The 16,687-nt window shown below is 42.8% G+C and overlaps 1 protein-coding gene across 3 annotated transcripts in view; it reads right to left on the reverse strand.

Annotated features, from left to right (window-relative positions):
* Positions 1 to 16,687, reverse strand: part of lrch3 (leucine-rich repeats and calponin homology (CH) domain containing 3) — a 170,952-nt gene that overhangs the window by 120,495 nt on the left and 33,770 nt on the right. The gene's annotated exons all lie outside the window — the stretch shown is intronic.

Raw genomic sequence — 16,687 nt, forward strand, 5'->3', positions numbered from 1 at the left:
GTGCATGTATGCGTGAGCACGCTCTCTGTCCAGGATGTTTTTTTTAAGACTGACTTTGCCACATGATTTCTCCCTCTTGCTCCGTCTGTCAACGTTCTACATTTTTTAAAGCCCCTTTTACTGTTTAAAAGATAAGTCTTCATTCACTGGTCATGCCTTGTATATGTAGCACAAGCACTGTTTCTTTTTCCTTTTATACAATCCTTGCTATCTGTTTCCTTCTTTCTGTTCCCTTCCCTAGCTGCTCTCTTCTAATGCTGGTGTGTTTCTTCATAATCCTAGGTTGGGCTAGTCAAAAAGGTTGTGAATGACAGTCAGGGAAGAGGAGCAAAAGTAGACAATTAGCATCCCAAGCCAATTCTTCCATTTATTTTGATCATGAACCATTTCTACTTTCCAATGCACACCCCTTAAAGAAACAATGTAGCTGGGTTGCTGTTAGGAGTAAGCCTGAACACAGAGGTAAAGCAGATCTGAAATGATACGGACGATGGGACCAGAAGACACTGAAATATAAGAAGGAGGCAACAGTTGGGAATTGTCAGGTTGGGAGGTCAGTGGCAAGAAATGCTTGCTTTGTTGTGACAACTATGAAAAATCAGAGACAATGATAGAAAATGGTCACATCGGCAGCAAAGGCTGCTTGTGAATGTAATAACAAGGGGTCTAAAAGGGGGAAGAGACAGTAATGCCTCACTGGGGTACTGCACCAGGAATCAAGCCGTTGCTCCCAAGGTCATCACAAAATTTATAGATTTTAATCGAAGAATACTAAATTCCCCAAATTACTCCTCATTTTCTAGATTAAGACTGACAAAGCAGAGTACAGAAACTTAACAAGAATAACTATTTAGGATAAATATATTGAATCTAGTTAGAGATAGATAATTACAAACTGTTGACACTCAACTCTTCGAGTTAAAAACTCCACAAGTTAAAACTCTAACCCTTTTATCAACTCCTCAATTCACATATATAGGAAAAAACTGGATATAACAGGTAGAGGGAAACAGTAGGAAGACGGTTTCATGGTCCCTATTCAAAGGACATGTAGAATAGTCCTCACAGCTTCTCAGGAACATGTTGTTCTTTGATTCTCCTTCTAAAATTTTCACTTGTTTGCAGAGGCACAGAGTGGCTGACTTATATATAAAGGCTCCAATTTATGGGTTAACAGCCACAGCTTACAGCAACTGCTGAGAGGAAAATAAACTAGGTTTCTTCAGGTTTAAGGTAGCTTTCAACTGCGGAGCAGAATTATATTTCATGGCTTTGCAGAGATCCAGTTCATCTGCAACCAAGCTTCTACTGCAGTATCAGCAGCACTTACAATAGAGATGTGTAGGACAGGATTTCAACAAAATGAAAAGCAACATGAGTTGGGTGAAGAAATATGTAGAGAAATAAAAAGGAGTGGGTTTTGGCCAATGGTGGCTGATGAGGCGGAGACAGAAGGTGGCAGAGATAGAGGGGGCATTGAAAGTAACTTTTAAAAAATTAAGGCAAATAGATGAAACTAAAAGTACAATTTAACTGCAGAAAAAAGGGATAAAAACATTGGACAACCCTGAGCAAATTAGATTATCTGTGGTAAAAAGCAATGGGAGCATAAGTACAGCCTCTGATATTTCAATCATCCACAACATCGTGGGCAACATCAGATGCCGCAAAAGGCAATATTAAAAAGAATTGAGTGTGCTAGTTATTTTAAACTAATATCACATCTTTATCAATTCCTATCCCATAGAATAAAAGCTGCTGAGGGTTGCAGTGGGATTTAGAAATTTTCATGCACGCTTCTATGCTTGCATTGTTTGTTCTCTACTAGGATATTGCAACTTCCGAGAATGGTGTTGAGTTACTTGCATGCTTCAGGACCTGCATGTGATCCTTCTCAATTATTGAGCTACTTTGGACAATTTCAATTTGCAGCTCAAATCCAGGTAAAGAACTTGCAAAACAAATTCACAGAAACTCATTTTTATAAAACAGAGAATAAAGATTTGACACATCAAATATGAACTCATCCAACAGTGGCATGACATTATGACTTTAGGCTGTGCAATATAAATTTAGCACAAATGTCAGAAACAAATAGAGTAACAGAGTGGTGCACATCAGAAATACAGAGATAGTAGGAACTGCAGATGCTGGAGAATCTGAAATAACAAGGTGTAGAGCTGGATGAACACAGCAGGCCAAGCAGCATCAGAGGAATAGGAAAGCTGTCGTTTCAGGCCCATATCCAGAGATCAGTTTTGCGGAATATCCTTAAAGGAAAAAAGGCAGGGAAGTTTTGGGGGACAGTAGACATATTCTTGGGTTTTGGACCTTGGCAGCTAAAGGCATAACATCAATGGGGCAATTTAAAGTTTTGGCAAAGATCTGTAGCTCAGATTGTGGATGAGCTTGTTGACTTGCTCGCCGAGCTGGCTTGTTTTTGTTCAGACGTTTTGTCATCACGCTAAGTGACATCATCAGTGGAGCCTCTGCTGAAGCAATGTTATTCTACTCTGCTTTGAATTTACACTGTCCAGTCAAATCTTTATTCTCTGTAACGGCGAGTACAATCATTTCCAGTTTTAATCTGTATGAATTTACATATAGGGTCCAAGTCCATATGTTTGTTGATTGAAGTATGGATGGAGAACCATGCCTCTGGGAATTCCTGCATGTTTCCATGTTTGGTTTGGGCTACTATGGTTACTTTGTCCCACTTAAACTGATGGCCTTCATAGTCTGAATGTACAGATATTAAGGCGAGTTCATTGTGCTATTTGGTTGCAAGCTGATGTGTGTGTTTTCTGGTGGCTAGTTTCCTTCCTGTCTGTCTGCTGTAATGTTTGTGGCAGTCATTGCATAGTATTGTGGGAATGGGGTCTTTAATTCTTCTAAGTGGCTGTGGGCTTGTGGTCTCAGGAGTCTTGACGTGCTCCTGATGTAGGGCAGTGTGATCAGTGCGTTAGGTCATACTGTGTCCTCCAGTTGTTGTCTGTTTTGTAGGCATCTATGGATGAAGTTGCGGGGATATTCATTTAAAGCCAGAATCTTGTACAAGTGTTCTTCCTCTTCTTGGCGCAGTTGTGGAGTGTGCAATGTATCCTGGCCTGTTTAAATAGTGTCCTAATGCAGCTTTGTTAGTGAACATTGAGGTGGTTGCTGTGTAAGTTGAGGATTTGATCTGTATGGGTTGCTCTTCTGTACACTGAGTTTTGGAACTCGCCATTTGTCAATTGTTCTACTTCAACATCCAGAAACCCAAGTTGATTGCTGGTTCCTTCTTCCCTTGTGAATTTAATCCCTGTGAATATACTGTTGATGAGATGGTGGGTCTTTTCTAATTTGTTGCATTTAATAATGACAAACTTGTTGTCTAAGTACCAGATCCACTGTTTAGGTTGAATGCGGGGGAAGGTGGTGTATTCTAGTCTTTGCATGACTGCTTCTGCGATAAGTCCTGAGATGGGTGAGCCCATTGGTGTACCGTCGATCTGTTTGTATATTTGACCATTAAAGGCGAAGTGCATGGTGAGGCAGAGGCCTAATTATTTATGTATGTTGGCCTTGCTGATAGAGTTGCTGGTCTGCATTGCAGTTTCATCTTATAATGTGGCCACCATTTCTTTGGCTAGTGGGCTGTCCATTGATGCAAATAAAGCTGTGACATCAAAGGATACCCTAATCTCATTGTCACTGATTTTTTATCGAGGATATCTTGCATTGAGTGGATGGACTGGGATGATTCATCTACTAGGCGTTTCAATCTCTGTTGTCCTTGGCCAATTTGTGTGAAGGTGTGCCTGGTAGGGAGACAATGGGTTGGAGAAGGATGTCTGGTTGTTGTACTTTATGTTTGTCCATTGAAGCGGGGGACAATTGTACCTTCTGGTTTCAATTTCATGAAGTCTGTCTTGGTTAACTGCCCTGCATTCATTAGTCACTTCAGTGCCTGAGCGATCCTATTAGCTAGCTGCGGTGTTGGGTCTCGTGCTACCTGTTGGTAAGTGGCTGTATCTGCAAGCAATGTCTGCGCTTTCTGAATGTAGTTTGATTTGTTCATAATGACAGTCATGTGCCCTTGGTCTGCTGGTAGGATTATGATGTTCATGTCTTTCCCGAGTTTGTCTAGTGCTTTTCTCTCTGCTGTGTTCAGGTCATTCCTTTTGTTCCTTCTGTGTAATTTTATACGTATTATACTTTGTCAGATGGCTTGTTGTCCTCCAACAACAGAACGACACACTATGACCTAACACAGTGACCACAGTGCCCTACATCAGGAACTTTTCGTCACTGACAAGACTCCTCAGAACACTAGGAATCATGGCGGCCCACAAACCTACATCCAGTCTACGACAAACACTTTCAAGAATTAAAGACCCCATTCCCAAACATGCAGAACGAATGTGGTTTACAAAATACCATGCAATGACTGCCACAAACATTACAGCAGACAGACCGGAAGGAAACTAGCCATCAGAATATATGAATATCAGCTAGCAGCAAAATGGCACAATGAACTCTCCTTAATAAGTGTACATTCAGACAATGAAGGGCATCGGTTTAACTGGGACAAAGTAGGCATAGTAGCCCATGCCAAACACAGACATGCATTGCAATTTCCAGAGGCATGGTTCTCCACCCATAATTCAATCAACAAATGTATAGAATTGGGCCATATATATAAACGCACACAGATCACAACTTGAAATGACAGTACTCACCATAATGGACCAGACAGTATAAATTCCACACGGAGCAGAGTAACATTGCTTCCTTGGAGGCGCTACTGATGGCATCACCTAGCATGGTGACAAAATGTCTGAACAAAAACAAGCCAGCTCGGCAAGCAAGTCAACAACCTCATTAATGGAGCAGTACTGAAAACTGGGAATATGCAGGAGGTTGCTGTTTGGTACATGTATGCACTTATCAGTTCGAAGTTGGATGGGATGCAGTCCAGGCTTTGGTGCTTGTGGCACAAACTCACAGGCTACTTAATTATCTAAGAAATTATGAACAGAACAGAACAGATTGTAAACTATAAGCATTTTATTAATTTCAAAACTTGACATCCGATTAGTTAAATAAAATGCAATAGGGGTGGTAGGGCAGGTAATGTGTTGGAGCGGCAGATGTGGAAGCTGGTGGAGAGCAGTGTAATTCACAAAAACCACACCAACAGCTCGAAGGATTGTCACGCTGCATTGATGAGGTGGAGTTTAAGCTGCAGTAATATATTGTGGAGATAAAAAGAAATCTGAACAGTTAGTTCCAGTAGGCAGTGACACCTCTTAAAGATCTGGTCAGTGGCCAGAAATGGAAAGAGGCGACAAGGAATGAAGCAGACCTGGGGATGCAGAAGTACTGGAGGAAACTCAGCCTTTTCTCTTTTCTAATCTGTATGGGGGTTATGCAGTTTGAGCTGACAAATGGAGGGAACAGCAAGGAGGACAAGCAAACAAGAGCATAACATCCTGGTACAGGCTCCCTTTCAAATTGGGGGAAGGAATAAGAATGTATTCGTGGAAATGATTTATGGGGGTAGACATTTATGGGGGTAGAATTTTGCAACTGAGAGCACAATTCCCAAAGTTTGGGGTTAAGATCTCAGAGCTGGAAAGGACTTTAGAATGGGCAGAGAAAATCCTGCTGTCAGGGTCCGGACAAGTTATCAACGGCATATATAGGACTTGAAAAAAATGTTGTTTTGTTCAGGTGGTCTAAGTAGGTAATGGCTAAATTGAAAGCAGAAAGTCTGGACTGCAAGCTGACCCTTAAGCAACGGTCAACGGGGCATGTCAATCGATGTTCTGCCTCAAAGATTTGAGGGAAAAAAGTAATCTTATATTCACGGGGCATAGGCAATAGTAGGGCAAGAGGGATCTGTGCTAATGGGACAGGCTTCAATTGAACTGTGTTGTGACCAGTGTACTAGCAAATTTAATAACTAGGTCTAGACATGTAAATTTAAACTAAATTGCTGGGGAAGAGAGTTTATGCGAGACGAGATTTACAAAGACAAATGAGAAAGGATAAGGCAATGGTTGCAACATGTGCCAATTTTGGTCAGTTACTCCACCTAGACAAGACACTGACAAACTTATAAACCATAGTCTTTAGATGACAACTGAAACTGTTGTCAAGGGAGTGTGTGTTGACAAGACTTCCCGTGAATGCTGAAGGTGTGAAAATATTAATGTACTTTCGTGTTAAGACAGGTGCAATGTCATTAGACACATGGCACAGGGCCAGGAGAAGACCACATGGCCTTCAAGTACGTTGCATCATGACGATGGGAAATCTTGGGCTCTAATTCCAATTTCCCATCAGTGCCCAGATTCTTTGATTTAGTAATAGATTTTCTGAAGAAGGGTCTAGGCCCAAAATGTCAGCTTTCCTTCTCCTCTGATGCTGCTTGGCCTGCTGTGGTCATCCAGCTCTACACCTTGTTTTCTTTGATTCACAGACTCACCAAAACAATGGTCTAACTCAGCCTTAAATTTATTCAATGGTGGCATAACCACACCTCTCCAAGGCAGAGAACACAAAGTTTGCAACCTTTTCAGTGAAGAAATTTCTTATTTCAGTTATAAACGATTGACCCTTGATCCTGATTTCTGAACCAGGTAGCACAAAGTCACAGTATCTACCTTGTGAAGGTGCTTCATAATCTGGAATATTTCAACACCATCATCTCTCACTGTCTGAAACTCCTGAGAATGGACCCACTTTACGCAGAGACAAGAACCTTCACAGTACCGTCTCCAATGAAAGTGTATCCTTCCTTAAATGTGGAAGATATGCCAACTGTAGTGTTTCTGAGACAGAAAGAAAACATGTGACTGATCTCTTTTGAAAGTTAGTAAGGGAGGGGGAGGCGTTAAATAGATAGCCAATTGGTGTGTTGCCACATCTAATAAACATACAGTACTTTAAATGGGCCACTGACTTATTTGCTTTTTCAGTTTCCTTCCATTTCAACAATTTAAGAGTTTAATTTACAGTTATCCCAAGCAAGGTATAGTTTGATGTTTGCAGCCGAGAAATGGCTAGTTGAAAGATACAGTTCAATAAAGAACAAATAAAGAAGCAATAAACACTCAGAAAAGAAACACCTTTCTTGCTGAAATCCTAGGAACTTGATCTACACGTTTGCACTGTCCCTGTGTAGGGACTGAGTTTCAAACTGCTGCCCTCTGCTGTAGAATTATGAAACATCACAGATGCTTTTACACTTGTATTAAAAGAAACACCCATGATTTAGTCAATATTTTGAATACTGCTCGCAGAGGTATATTGTCAAACTTTTTCATCTTGTACTCATCAGTACAAATGAAAAGAAAATGACAAATTTCAAATAATCAATCAGAACAACTTAAGCCACAGGGGGAAAAAAAAAGTCCAGATGTATAAAGGAAGTTGACTTTGATTGGCCATATTGTTGCCAAGAAGAAAGCAAAGGGCAGAAAAGCCTCTTCAAGCTTCTGGACATCTTTTAAAAAAGTTCAAGGCTTGAAACTATTTCCTTTTATTTGCTCACCTTGCAAGCCTGATGCAGAAAAAGAGCACAAAGCTATCCCATGAGATAATGGCTATCCTGATCAGACCATTGCTCAGTGTATCATACAAACTCATGAATGCCCTGAAAAGTGCCCAGTCTACCTCAAGGTGCCCTGGGAATTATCCCTATAATTTGAACAACAGGTCAGGAAGGCAGTTTCATGCAGACATAAGCTGAATGGAAATCTCTACTAACAGGATGTTGTCAGTCCAAAAAAAATTTTCTGCATAGCACACATTTAAGCATAATGCAAGAAATTCAATGCTCGCATGATGCCAGGTTATCTGGTCCAAATACTGTTGATCAAATCAAACAGTACATTTGTTCAGAAGCTTGTGATGGGTAGAGTACAGATCACTTTCGACCAACCCATGTTTGGAAAATTCAAAACAAAAATGTATGCCATTAGATACAACTCCACAATGACAGAGCACTTGAATAACCTTGAGCACACTAATAGCTACACTAACAACCAATTTAAGATAATCAATTGAGTTTGTAATATTTTAGATGTTTTCTGAACAACCTGTTATACAAATCTGGAGCAGATGGGACTTCAACGTGGACTCAACGAATGAAAGTGACATAGACTCACACAGAGGGAGCTGTTACCTGTGAACAATATAAATTGTTCAAGCCTTGGAAAGCCAGTAACTCTCCTTGGCTTTCGACAAGGCAATTTCTCGACAAATCAAAATCAACATGCTAAACAAGAGGGACTTGTTTTGTCTGGTATATGAACCTGTTCTGGGTGTGTGCAGCTTGACATTTTAGCTTTGGTCCAGAATGCAAGACAAAAAGGGTTCAGTTACATGGCTCATTTTAGCAGGATTCAAATTCTATACTACCAAGCAACTGATAACCATTTTGACCAGGAATGTTTTGATTCAGAAAGATAGCTGAACAGAATTCTATGGTATAGTGTCTATTACTTTTTGTCCACTCAGGGGATGGAGGCATCACCAGCTGCATCACTGTTTATGGCCAGTCCCTAATTATCCTTCGGAAGTTGGTGGTGAACAGCTTCTTGAATCACGGAAGTCCATGTGCTCACAATGCTATTAGGGTGAGGGAATTCCAGGATTTTTACCTTACAACATGGAAGGAATGGCGCAATACTTGCAAGTCAGGACAGCTTGGACGGGAACTTAGAGGTAGTGGTGTTTCCATATAACTGTTATCTTTGTCATTCTAGATGGAAGTGGTCATGAGTTTGGAAGGTTCTGAGGAAGGTTAACCCAAAAAGTTAACTCTGATTTCTCACCACAGATACTGTCTGACCTGTTGAGCTTTTCCAGCAATTTCTGTTGTTATTCATGAGTTTGGAAGGTGCTGTCTAAGAAATTTGGTGAATATCAGAGTGTATCTTGTAGACGGCACACACGACTGATTTTAAGCATTGGCGTTGGGGCAGTGGACATTTAAGAATGTGGTACCAATTAAGCAGATATCAAGCATTTTCCATGTTTTGGATATGTACTCAGTCAGGCAAGTGGGGAAGAGTCCACTGCGTTCAGGACTTGTGCCTTACAGATCGTGAACAAGCTTTGGGGAGTCAGGTGGTGATTTGTTCACCGAAGGATTCTGAGCCACTGACTGGTTATTGCAGTCATTGTATTTACGAGGCTAGTCCAGTTCAGATTCAGAATCAGATCAAAATGGTAATCCCAAGGGATTGTGGGAGTGGGAGTCCAGTGACAGTAACACCACTGAATGTCAAGGACAATGGTTAGAGTTGGAGATGACCTATCGGAGACGACCATTGCTTGGCATTTGTGTGGTGTAAACATTACTTATTACTGATGAGCTTAAGCCTGGATAATGTCCAGGTCTTGCAGCATTTAGAATTGTACTGCTTCAGAATCTGAGGAGTCGAAAATGAGGCTGAACATTGACTGAACTTCTGGAGGCAAGGTAATTGATGAAGCAGTTGAAGGAGGTTCTTGTACACTACCTCAACAAATTCCTGCAGAAATATCCCAGAACTGAGATGCCTAACCTCTAATAACCGCAACCTTTTCCTTGTGGCATAAATCCAACCAACAGTTTTCCCCCACATTTCTAGATACTCCAGATTTGCTAAAGCTCCTTGATGCCAAGCACTTTCAAACGCTTTAATGCACACTGTGATAAACACAATGGGTGTTAGGAATTAAAGCACTGTGGAAGTATTCTAACATTCCCAAAGACCATTAAATATACAATTCCAAATGTAAATTTGAAAAGTAACATTTCTGGGTACTTATCCAGCATGCTTACGTAAATTTACACAGTGTGCATCATATAAATCTTAACTTTATGACAGGTCCTGGCATCTAAGGTATCATTCCTTCTCTGATAGATGTAGTCTTATATCCTACATTAGCAGGTGTTTGAAATGAACTAAGCAGTGTTTCAGATATTTATTCAAAGAATGCTGTATATTTGCAGAGGACATTCAGTGTGGATCAATGAAGGCAACGAATAGAATTGTCATTATTAATTTTCAGGCTTTAATAATTAGCATTTGATAAAATCTGAAGGTATGAGGACATTACGGATACTAGGCTCAATTACCAAGATTTATTGGACCAAAATCTCCAGTTAATGAAAAATGTTTCCCTTCGAAGAATGTTGTCAGCGCGCGTGCACACCCGAGAGAGAGTCAGAGTGGATAAGAGAGAGCATGTTGATGGACGAAATTAAAAATGATTAAGAATCAGAAAATTCAAAACCCTTAATACTTCCCTTAATTACTTGGAAGTGTAATGAATAATAATCAAATACAGTACACTTCATGTGGTAATGTTATGAACGGCCAGTCATTATTTCAGCAAAATAGAATCATGGTTTTTGCCCCATTTTCTGAGGGCTGCTACATTCTAAGAGATGCTGTTTATTGAATGGACAGTTGAGCCTTTAATTTTCTCAGTCCAATCAGTAAAGCTAACAATGTACATGTGCTGTGCCATTGGAAAAGGAACAATAGTTTTAAAAATCCTCTGGTACTAAAACAGAAAACACAGCAACAGGTCATTCGTTTTATTGCTACTTTAGGAATATTACTACCATCTTTTGTCGTCATATTTAACAACATAATCATTGTATTTTCAAGTACTTAATTACATATATTTTTGAGATATTTTAATACATTATGTTGTAAGAAGGCAAGAATTGTTTGTTCGTATAAAAAATAGAGACAGAATTTATGGTATATTGTTTTAATGTCTGTAAGCTGTTAGATTTGATGCAGGATTTATCTACTGATTGATTGGGCTGGGAAAATCTGAGGGCTTGTTTCTGATTTGATGAGTAAATTTTGTATTTTTATGGTGACCACAATCTTAGAACATCACATTATTTTGAAGTTACAGATTTCCAGTGACCAATCTGTACTGAATTTTAGTATCTATTGCAACCATGTAACAATTCAAAATTCTGAAGTGTTGCCCAAAACACATCCTACTTCAGGAAAAAACAGAACCAACTTTTTCAATGCTGAGAATCAACAATAAAAATTCTACCACTATTTTACGTTAAAAATGACCAATCACGAAGACATAACTGGGCCTCCAGATACTTAAAAAAGATGCGAGATCCCAGCAACAGCCAGGTAGTTGTTAACCATCCTAAAAATGTAAGAAAATACAAACTTCATGTCACCAAACTAATATATTGACTAAACATTCAAAGTTAATTGGGGATGGCATAAAAATTATGGATTGAAGTAAATTCTGTACCTTTTATGACAGTAGTCTTAGTAAGAGAACTTCATAACAACACACTACCCGGGAGTCAACAAAATAGTGTAAAAGTTAAGGCTCTAAATTCAGGAGACATTCATACCGCTAATGGGCTTCCGTTAAAGCAATAAATTCCAACATCACTCATCCAATAATTTCCTCTGTCATACACAAAGCAACATTTCAAAAATTGTTTTCTTCAACCAATAATTCCCTTGTGACATACCTTCCAGGGCATTTGATCCTAATCTGTTCTGTTTCATGCACTTCTGCTCACCCTTTCCCCTCTGTCTCAGAATCACACAAGGACTGCTCATTCCTCATGTGCCTTCCCACGATTCTTTCATGAACCGAACACCCGCAACCCTTTGCCACCAAGGCAAATGACTGCTGGGCTCTATTTCAAAAGGTAATACAGAATAAAAATAGGCAGAGAAAAGTTGTTTCCCATCATGGGCAAATCAAGACCAGAGGCCATAATCTCAGTATAAGGAGATGCCCATTTAAGACATAGAACATAACAGCACAGTACAGACCCTGCGGCCCTCGATGTTGTGCCGACCTGTCATACCGATCTCAAGCCCATCTAACCTACACTATTCCATGTACGTCCATATGCTTGTCCAACGACGACTTAAATGTACCTAAAGTTGGCAAATCTACAACCGTTGCAGGCAAAGCGTTCCATTCCCTTACTACTCTGAGTAAAGAAACTACCTCTGACATCTGTCCTATATCTTTCACCCCTCAATTTAAAGCTGTGCCCCCTCGTGCTCGCCGTCACCATCCTAGGAAAAAGGCTCTCCCTATCCACCCTATCTAACCCTCTGATTATTTTATATGTTTCTATTAAGTCACCTCTCAACCTTCTTCTCTCTAATGAAAACAGCCTCAAGTCCCTCAGCCTTTCCTCGTAAGACCTTCCCTCCATACCAGGCAACATCCAAGTAAATCTCCTCTGCACCCTTTCCAAAGCTTCCACATCCTTCTTATAATGCGGTGACCAGAACTGTACACAATACTCCAAGTGCGGCCGCACCAGAGTTTCGTACAGCTTCACCATAGCCTCTTGGTTCCGGAACTCGATCCCTCTATTAATAAAAGCTAAAACACTGTATGCCTTCTTAACAGCCCTGTCAACCTGGGTGGCAACTTTCAAGGATCTGTGTACATGGACACCACGATCTCTCTGCTCATCTATACACTGCTAAGAATCTTACCATTAGCCCTGTACTTTGCCTTCTGGTTACTCCTACCAAAGTGCATCACCTCATACTTGTCTGCATTAAACTCCATTTGCCACCTCTCAGCCCAGCTCTGCAGCTTATCTATGCCTCTCTGCAACCTACAGCATCCTTCGTCACTATCCACAACTCCACCGACCTTAGTGTCGTCTGCAAATTTACTAACCCATCCTTCTACGGCCTCATCCAGGTCATTTATAAAAATGACAAATCGCAGTGGACCCAACACCGACCCTTGCGGTACACCACTAGTAACTGGTCTCCAGGATGAACATTTCCCATCAACTACCACCCTCTGTCTTCTTTCAGCAAGCCAATTTCCGACCCAAACTGCTATATCTCCCACAATTCCATTCCTCCGCATTTTGTACAATAGCCTATTGTGGGGAACCTTATCGAACGCCTTGCTGAAATCAGATGAGTAGGAGATGAGAAGGTAGTCTCTGTGGAATTCTTGACCACCGAGGGCTGTTGAGGCTGGGTCAACAAGGAACTTCAAGGCTGAGATAATCATAGAGTCTCAGAGTCCTACAGCATAGAGACAGGCCCTTCGGCCCAAACTGGCACATGCTCCAAGTGTCCATCCACACTAACCAGATTTCCCTGCACTTAGCCCAGTACCTTCTAAACCTTTCCTCCCCTTGTATTCATCCAAATGCTTTTTAAATGTTGTTAATGCACCGGCCTCAACCACATCGGCTGGCAGCTCATTCTTTAGGCATACATACCACCCTCTGTGTAAAAAAAGTTGCCCTTCAAGTTCCCACGTATTCTTTCCTTTCTTCCCTTAAGGCAAGTCCTCTAGTTCTCGATTCCCCAAACTGGGAAAAAGACTGAGGAGTGCAATCACCCTATCCATGCCTCTCATGATCTTATTCGTTTCTGTAAGACACCCCTTCAGTCTCCTATACTCTGAAGAAAAATGTCCTAGCTTGTCCAACCTCTCCCAAAAACTCAGTCCCTTCAGTCCTAGCAACATGCCTACAAATCTCTTCTGCACGCTTCCAAGTTTAATAACATCCTTCTAATAGCAAGGTAACCAAAACTGAACATAATACTCCAAGTGCAGCCTCACTAACACTCCGTACTACTGCAATGTAACTTACTTTATACTCACTGCCGTGACTGAAGGCGGCTCGTGGCAAGAGCTTTTGTCACTGTCCTGTCTACCTGTGACTCTACTTTCAAAGAACTATGCACCTGAACTCCAAGATCCCTCTGTTCCACTACATTCCTTAAGGCCTGACCATTCACCATGAAACTCCTTCCTTGATCCAACTTTTCAAAATGCAACATCACACACTTGTCTATATTCAACTTCCCTAGCCGATCAAGATTCTGTGGCAATTTCTGATAACCTTCCTCACTGTCCATGATACTACTGGTTTTAGTGTCATCTGCAAACTTACTCATTATGCCTTATTTACATACTCATCCAAATCATTGATATAACAGCAGCAATGGGCCCAGCACCGACCTGAGGCACACCATTAGTCACAGGCCTCCAGTCCGACAAACATCCTTCCACTCTTACCCTCCGCTTCACACCATCAAGCTAATTGTGTATCGAAGTTGCCAACTCTCCCTGGATTCCATGCGATCTAACCTTCCAGAGCAGCCTACCATGTACAGCCTTATCAAAGGCCATATCGAAATCCACACAGACCACGTCTGCTGCCCTACCCTATCAACCTTCCTGGTCACTTCGAAGAACTCTAACAAATTTGTGAGGCACGATCTCCCATGCATGATGCCATGCTGACTACTCTTAATCAGAGATAATAGGAACTGCAGATGCTGGAGAATCCAAGATAATAAAATGTGAGGCTGGATGAACACAGCAGGCCAAGCAGCATCTCAGGTGCACAAAAGCTGAAGTTTCGGGCCTAGACCCTTCATCAGAGAGGGGGATGGGGTGAGGGTTCTGGAATAAATAGGGAGAGAGGGGGAGGCGGACCGAAGATGGAGAGAAAAGAAGATAGGTGAAGAGAGTATAGGTGGTGAGGTAGGGAGGGGATAGGTCAGTCCAGGGAAGACGGACAAGCAGGTGGGATGAGGTTAGTAGGTAGATGGGGGTGCGGCTTGGGGTGGGACGAAGGGATGGGTGAGAGGAAGAACAGGTTAAGGAGGCAGAGACAGGTTGGGCTGGTTTTGGGATGCAGTGGGTGGAGGGGAAGAGCTGGACTGGTTTAGGGATGCAGTTGGGGAAGGGGAGATTTTGAAACTGGTGAAGTCCACATTGATACCATTAGGCTGCAGGGTTCCCAGGCGGAATATGAGTTGCTGTTCCTGCAACCTTCGGGTGGCATCATTGTGGCACTGCAGGAGGCCCATGATGGACATGTCATCAGAAGAATGGGAGGGGGAGTGGAAATGGTTTGCAACTGGGAGGTGCAGTTGTTTGTTGCGAACTGAGCGGAGGTGTTCTGCAAAGCGGTCTCCAAGCCTCCGCTTGGTTTCCCCAACGTAGAGGTAGCCACACCGGGTACAGTGGATGCAGTATACCACATTGGCAGATGTGCAGGTGAACCTCTGCTTAATGTGGAATGTCATCTTGGGGCCTGGGATAGGGGTGAGGGAGGTGGTGTGGGGGCAAGTGTAGCATTTCCTGCGGTTGCAGGGGAAGGTGCCGGGTGTGGTGGGGTTAGAGGGCAGTGTGGAGCGAACAAGGGAGTCACGGAGAGAGTGATCTCTCCGGAAAGCAGACAGGGGTGGGGATGGAAAAATGTCTTGGGTGGTGGGGTCGGATTGTAGATGGCGGAAGTGTCGGAGGATGATGCGTTGTATCCGGAGGTTGGTGGGGTGGTGTGTGAGAACGAGGGGGATCCTCATTGGGCGGTTGTGGCGGGGGCGGGGTGTAAGGGATGTGTTGCGGGAAATGCGGGAGACGCGGTCAAGGGCATTCTCGATCACTGTGGGGGGAAGTTGCGGTCCTTGAAGAACTTGGACATCTGGGATGTGCGGGAGTGGAATGTCTTATCGTGGGAGCAGATGCAGCGGAGGCGGAGGAATTGGGAATAGGGGATGGAATTTTTGCAGGAGGGTGGGTGGGAGGAGGTGGATTCTAGGTAGCTGTGGGAGTCGGTGGGCTTGAAACGGACAGCAGTTACAAGCTGGTTGCCTGAGATGGAGACTGAGAGGTCCAGGAAGGTGAGGGATGTGCTGGAGATGGCCCGGGTGAACCGAAGGTTGGGGTGGAAGGTGTTGGCGAAGTGGATGAACTGTTCGAGCTCCTCTGGGGAGCAAGAGGCGGCGCCGATACAGTCATCAATGTACCGGAGGAAGAGGTGGGGTTTGGGGCCTGTGTAGGTGCGGAAGAGGGACTGTTCCACGTAACCTACAAAGAGGCAGGCATAGCTGGGGCCCATGCAGGTGCCCATGGCCACCCCCTTAGTCTGTAGGAAGTGGGAGGAGTCAAAAGAGAAGTTGTTGAGGGTGAGGACGAGTTCGGCGAGGCGGATGAGGGTGATGGTGGAGGGGGACTGGTCGGGCCTGCGGGACAGGAAGAAGTGGAGGGCCTTGAGGCCATCTGCATGCGGAATGCAGGTGTATAGGGACTGGATGTCCATGGTGAAGATGATCGGTTCACCCGGGCCATCTCCAGCACATCCCTCACCTTCCTGGACCTCTCAGTCTCCATCTCAGGCAACCAGCTTGTAACTGATGTCCATTTCAAGCCCACCGACTCCCACAGCTACCTAGAATACACCTCCTCCCAGTTGCCCAAGGCTAGATTTAAACATGTGTCCCTGGTGCTGTGAGGCAATTGTGCTAATCACTGACGCTGTCAGGCAGCAGTGCTAATCACTGAGCCACTGGCAGATTTTCAATCAGTAAGGAAATCAAGGTTTATGGGGGTAAGGAAATCAAGGTTTATGGGGATAAGGCAGGAAGGAGGATTCAGATCAGCATGATCTCTTTGCAGAGCGGAGCAAACTCAATGGACCAAATTGCCTACTTCTGGTCCGACATTGTATGGAATTAATCAATTACATCTCTTCCCCTTCCATTCCAAAGGAAACCTCCGCTCTAAAATATCCCGACCCACTTTTCAGTCACCTCCAACACCCCTGCCATGTCTGCACAGGAAATACATTACCTACCCTTTTACCCAATTCCTTTTCACCATCCAAGTTCTCATCCAAATTGTATATTCAAGT

This window comes from Stegostoma tigrinum, chromosome 14 (assembly GCF_030684315.1).
Source record: "Stegostoma tigrinum isolate sSteTig4 chromosome 14, sSteTig4.hap1, whole genome shotgun sequence".
NCBI classification, from domain to species: domain Eukaryota; kingdom Metazoa; phylum Chordata; class Chondrichthyes; order Orectolobiformes; family Stegostomatidae; genus Stegostoma; species Stegostoma tigrinum.